Raw genomic sequence first — 6,576 nt, forward strand, 5'->3', positions numbered from 1 at the left:
AGCTCTGCTCATGAAAACTATTAGGAGTGCATAGTGAAGAAAACAGACAATAAATATAAATGATATGTAATATTTAATTAGAATGATAGCTTCTATTTATATACTATTTTACAATTTTAATGTTTTTGTTTATATCATTTTATTTGAAACTTGCAAGACCCTGTTAGTTAAAGATTGCAGGCAAATTATTCTCACTTTATAGTTGTGCAAATTGAGATTCCATGAAGTTAAAGGACTTAACTGAGGTCTTTCATTTAGTGAATAAAGAAGACAGACCTCTGACTTCAGACCCAGGGTGCTGTTCACTGTATCAGGTTGTGACAGAGATCGTGAAACACAACCGTTCATATCTCTAGTTTCTGTGTCTGACATAGGCAGGCATTTGAGAGTTATTTATTGAACAGATAAATGTGTGAATAGATATACCAGTAGGTCTGGAAATGTAACTAAGATTTAACACCAACCTGTAAGTCAACAATGTTGGATAATGAACAGAAAGGATACAACACATTATGCTATATAGGAGAGAGGTGGAATCTGGCCAATCCACTAGATAATTGCTTTAAACTGAATTTAGTGATAACTTTAAATAACTATGTGGGTATGGAAGGTCTGTATATACTCGTCCAGAATCTTGAACCTGCTAATGATGGCTTGACAAAGGAAATTTTATTGTAGTTCAGAATTTGATTGAAATGAGTGATCTAAATGAGTAAATAATACCCAGGTTGACTCTCCCATGCAAAGAAAGGAGCAGAGGGCTGTTGACTGTGTCATTGGATTGAGGGAACCTTAAATATTCTGTCCAAACTTCATTTTCTCCCCACTCCTCTGGGTCATTTAAATATATTCTTGAATAAAGGAAGTACCAGGTGGCCATTTATAAGACCTCTGCCCTCTAGGAAAATAGCTAGTGTGTCTTTCTCTTGCATTTTGGGGTAGACAGCAACTCTATCAAGTGAAGGTGCTTCCCTTAAGGAAGGGAAGACCCTAACCCTGGGTTAGTAAAAGCTATTTTAAAGACCTATAATTCTGATGATTACATAAGGGGAAAAATGACTGATCAGAGGGTCTTATTTTTTTTTTTTAAATCTTTTGGTTAGTTTCAGTGCTATACACCTAGTATAGTTCTTAGACATAATAGGTCCTCAATAATTGGTGGTTGTTATGGAGATAATGCAGCCAGCTATAAAGGAAGTGCACAGACATGAGGTTGAAGCCCAGTTACGACACTTATTAGATGGCAAGATAACTTCCTATTTGTGAACAAGTTATTTAAACTTCCTAATCTTAAGTATTCTTGTCTGTGAAAAGAATGGTAGCTAGATAAACCAGGTTCTGTATTAGGTGTCCTATTTCTGCTATTTTTTACCATTACAACAACTCTGAATGCTCAGTTTATAGGTAAGTTAACTGGGGCTTGCCGATGTTAAGCAATTGGCCTTAGTCTGTGGCCATTTAGTTAGAGTCAAAGTTATGATCGAAACCTAGGCTTATCTGACACCTGATTGTTTTCCACTTCACAGCACTGCTCATATAAAATAGAGATGATAAAAATGCAGGATTCTTGTGATGGTTAGAGCCTGTGCATGACACATATTTGACACTCAGAATAGTGATTATTATTGTTAATTATATCACATGTGGTAGAGGACAATCTCTATATTCATATTAATCAGGTTTGGAAGAGCTTTGATATGCCCTATCCATTCATTAGGAGCCCTGGTTGAAATTTTCCTGTTTGGCATATGGTGGATGCCCAGTAAATGCTTCTTGACATGTTAAAGACATGTGTAATAATGCATGTAAAAGATCTAGTCATGTCTGAATTTTTAGTTCTGCTCGAAATTCTGTTCCTCCCACATCTCCACCGCAAGCACTCCTCTTTCACCTTTGAAAGTTTGGAAAGTTTTATGAACTGTGGCAGGACAAGGAACTATGAGGGGTAATCTTATTAGAACAGCTGGTCTTTTCCCCTCTCAAAATACACTGAGAGGGTTCTACTTCCAGCATAATCAAGTAAGCACCTATCAGATGAACCCCCTCCAAACAGATAATAACAGTAAGCTCTAGACAAAATTCAAGAGGTAGCTACCTGAAGGCACAGTTGACACCTGGAGGAAGGGGACAGTGTAGGATAAGTTTCCCACTTATTATGGCCTTTAGCTGTAATCCATCCCATGTGGGGCAGCTAAAACTCCTTCAGGAAACCTGCAACTTTCCTGGCCTAAAGAACCAGATGACAGAGTTTTGGGCAACAGTGGCTGCTAAATATAAGCTGTACCCAAATCTCAGGTTCCAGCATGCATGGGGTAGAATCCAAGCAGCTCAGCTAAAAATAAAAGATTTGGACTGAGATTTGAGCTGCCATCCAAGAGACAGAACTGACAATTTCAGCCCAACCAATCTAATCGCTTTAATTGTTGTTATAACAACAACAACTGCAGCAGTAGCAACTTCACACTCTTCAGCAGAATGTAACAGAATTCAGAGTACCCACAACACAACATTCATCATGTCCAGAATATAATCCACAGCTATCCAGTCCAGAAAGAGCTAGAAAAATGTGATTCGTTTTCAAGAGAAAGCACAATCAGTGAAGATTGATCCCTATGTGACCCAAATGTTGGAATTAGTAGGAAAAGGATTTCATTTTATTTACTTACTTATTTAAAATATTTTATTTATTTATTAATGAGAGACAGACTGAGAGAGAGAGAGAGGCAGAGATACAGGCAGAGGGGGAAGCAGGCTCCATGCAGGGAGCCTGATGTAGCACTCGATCCCAGGACCCCAGGATCATGCCCTGGGTCCAAGTCAGGCACTAAACCGCTGAGCCACCCAGGGATCCCCAGGAAAAGGATTTTAAATTAGTTCTTATTACTTTACTCATTAACATATGAAAAAAATATGCCTGAAATAATGAAAAATATATACAACCTTAATGAAGAAATAGAAACTGTTAAAAAGGACCACAGAAGTCGAAAATAAAATTTTGAAGCAAAAGTTTACTGAATGGACTTAAAAGCAGAACAGATGTGATCAAGAAAAAGTCTGTGAACTTGAAGATAGATCAGTATAAATTATCTACTCTTAATAAAGAATGGAAAGGGAAAACATAAGCAAAATGAATAGAAATAAATAATGCAAAGAAATAATGAAAAAATGTTTCCCAAATGGGATGAAAGACAAATTTACACATTCAAGAATATCAGCAAGGGCATCTGGGTGGGGTGGCTCCTTCTGTTAAGCAACCAACTCTTGATTTTGGTTCAGATCTTTATCTCAGAGTTGTGAACCTGCTTAATAAAAAAGAAAAAACCCCACAAATCTCAGCAAACCACAAAAGGACAAATGTGGGGAAAATAATGCCTTGGCACATCATAGGCAAATTATGAAAAACCAGAGGAGAAAGAGAAAATCTTGAGAGCAGTCAGAGCGAAAGGATGATTGATTGATTGATTGATTGATTGATTGATTTATAATAAGAGAGAGATAGCATTCAGGGAGAAGCAGTGGGAGAGAGGGAGAAGCAGACTCAGCTAAGTGCAGAGCCTGATGTGGGGCTCGACTTGGGGCTCAATCTCATGACCCTGAGATCATGACCTAAGCCAAAATTAAGTAAGAGTCAGTTGCTTAGCCAAATGAGCCACCCAGGAGCCTCAAGAGGATGCTTTACATACAGAAAGACAATGAATTAAGGAGGCAAGAAAACAATGGAAGGCCATCTTTGAAGTGATTAAAAAAAAAAAAACCCTGTCCACCCCAAATGTATATCCAGGGAAAATGTGTTTCAAGAACGAATGCAAAATAAAGACATTTATAGCCAAAAGAGCCAAGTGAGTTCGTTGCCAGCTGACCTGCACTGTAATAAATGCTGTAGGAAGTTCTTTAGATTGAAAAGAAATGATACCAAATGGAAAAGCAGATCTTCAAGAAGGAGTGAAGAACATAAAAAATGGTAAATATCTAGAGTAAGCAAAGATACTACTTTTCATTTCTTAATTTATCTAAAATACACATGACATTTAAAGTGCATGTTCTAACATTGTCTTGTGGACTTTACAACACATGCAGATGTAATAAATAGAGCCATTAACCATGGTTTAAAAGATGGGGAGAGATGGTACGCTGACCTATCCAGTGGTAAAATTTTTACATTTTGCATAAAAAGATACAAGGTTAATTCTAATCAGACTGTGAAAAGTTAAGAATATGCATTCTAATCATTAGAGAAAACAAAATAAAGAGAATACAATAAGTTATGGCCCAAGAACTGAGAGATAAATAGAAGAGACTTATTTTTCCTTTTTCTCCTTTTTGCCCGAAACACATCTTGATGTCTAGTTCTTGCTGGGAAAGTGGGGAATGCATTCATTTACTCATTCATACTTGCATCTAATAGATGTTTATTGCACAGCCCTCAGATTTCCAGGTAGTATACGAGGCCTCAAGGGTACAAAAAAAATAGTACACAGTCTTTGTCTTTGAGGAGTTTTGTCCTTTTTCCCTGTGAATTGATGGAGACTCTTTCAACCTCCATATTGGCAGAGTCTTCAACTTTTTCAAATTTAGGAATAGGGACCCATATTTCTAGATTCAGATAATAGGTAATAGTTGCTCTAAGAAGTTTTCCAGCATGGAGAGTATCTTGATCTCCGATTTCATTTCCATCTTGGGTGTGGAAACCTCCAATGAGGTGGGAAGGGTAGAAAGCTGAGGATTATGCCCTTGACTTGGAGTGAGAAGACTAGGTTGTAGTCCTGCCAGCAGCCCATGTAGCTGTGTGACTTTAAGTAAACAATTTAACTTCTCTGAGCCTCAGTGTCATCATTTGCAAATTGGGTAGTAATCTGTCATTGCTCTTAAAGGAGATAAATCTAGCTTCTGCTTCCTGAAATCTGGGTCCAGTATGGTTCAGGGTCCGCATAGCGGACTTTAAGAGCACTTAAAACTAAGTGTTCTAAGACCAGTTCTCCAACTTGAGTCTTGTTTTCTTGGAAGTTTATGTGCTGATTCGATTTTCTTTTCCTGTGTGGTTTAATTGGTGGAGTGGAATGAGCAGAGGCTTTGGTGTAAGACGCACCTGGATTTAAATTCTAGCTCTGCAATTACTAGCTTTGTGACCTTGGATATCATACGCAGTTTCCTTGTGTGTAAAATGGGGATAATACTGCTTAGATGGTGTGGCAGAGATGATCAGCTGTCCATCAAAGATTCTTCCTAAGCACAGAGGATTTGTTTCTGGGAGCTGCCCAGATAGGGGCAAGCAGTTGTATCTAATAGTTCATCCAGAGGGGCACCTGGCTGGCTCAATGGGTAGAGCATGTGACTCTAGACCTCAGAGTCATGAGTTCAAGCCCCATCTTGGGCTAGAGCTTACTTAAAAAAAAGATTCATCTATAAATACCACCTATAAGTAGTTCTTACAGATCCAATGTGAGTAGTGCTTCCAGGCCTGGCCCATAAGAAACCTCCCACGGACAAACCTCTGTGTCTTTTCCCTTTCAGACTTGATGCAGACCAGCATAAATTGCTTGGAAGTCACATGTTGAAGATGAAAGCCACAAGATGGAAGGATGCTAGACACCCAGGCCCTGCTTGGAGAAGAACTACCCCACTTGTAGGGATGCTATTCGAGTCTAGTATAAGTGGGAAATAAACTTCTGTTGTGTTGGAGCTATCATACATTTTGGAGTTTATTTTTACAAATTAATTTAGACACTGTGAGCTACAGAAAGCATTATCTGTCACATGGTGGGGTTAAACAAATAAAAGTGCCCTTCTGCCTGACAACAGTGTTCTTACCAGATTGGATAAAGAGTCAACATCATTCTTGCTTATGTTGCATTTTGTCATCTATGCATGTGACTCTCATTTTGCAAATAAACCAAACAGTAATAGCAGCGTCCCTCCTGGAGGGATTGAGGGCTAAGTGAGTTCTAAGCAGGAATGGGAGAACATGCGGCTGACAGCGGTTCAGAGATATCAGGTGGCAATGGGATGGGCAGTTCAGGTTAAATGAAATGCAAAGCAACCCTTTTGTTAAGGCAGCAAATGTTCCCAGGTCATTATCAGACAAAGAGGCCCAGGACATGTGTGGGGAAGCTGTTTTCCCTCAGAAGACTTTCAGTTAGGTGGCCTTCTCATTGCTGTCTCTGAGAAATGTATGTTCGGTCACTTGCCAAGGAAGGACGGCCTTTGACCATGATGTCAGCACGGTCGGAGCTGGGAGGATGGAGGACTGCACAGCGGGCTCCAAACACCCAAAGCCGCTGATGGCCTTGGTCAGGGGGCTCCCCTGGAGTCTAGCTAGGCTGCGGCCTGTGGCCTGCGCCGTGTTTCTACTCTCACCACTGTCTGCCTTGGCTCTGGCAGCACCCTGATCAGCACCCTGGTCAGCACCCCCGCCCCACAATGGAGCCTTCCTCTCCCTAAGCTCAGGAGGCTACCCATAGCCTGCTCCAGAGTGGGTCCCAGGGCCCCTGGACCTGGGGACCTCCCCGGGTTAGTTAGATTAGTGGTGGTTGGGGGCCGGGCCTGCCTTTATCCCCGCAACACCAGGTGAGCCTTGGA

At 40.2% G+C, this 6,576-nt stretch overlaps 1 long non-coding RNA gene across 1 annotated transcript in view; it reads left to right on the forward strand.

The window, feature by feature from the left end:
• LOC112646832 (uncharacterized) overlaps positions 1-5,805 on the forward strand; it is a 133,664-nt gene extending 127,859 nt beyond the window's left edge. The window contains exon 3 of the long non-coding RNA XR_003127925.3: positions 5,512-5,805. This is a non-coding gene — a long non-coding RNA (uncharacterized LOC112646832). The remainder of the gene's footprint in view (positions 1-5,511) is intronic.
• The last annotated feature ends 771 nt before the right edge of the window (positions 5,806-6,576 follow it).

The sequence above is a fragment of the Canis lupus genome, chromosome 16 (assembly GCF_003254725.2).
Source record: "Canis lupus dingo isolate Sandy chromosome 16, ASM325472v2, whole genome shotgun sequence".
NCBI lineage: Eukaryota > Metazoa > Chordata > Mammalia > Carnivora > Canidae > Canis > Canis lupus.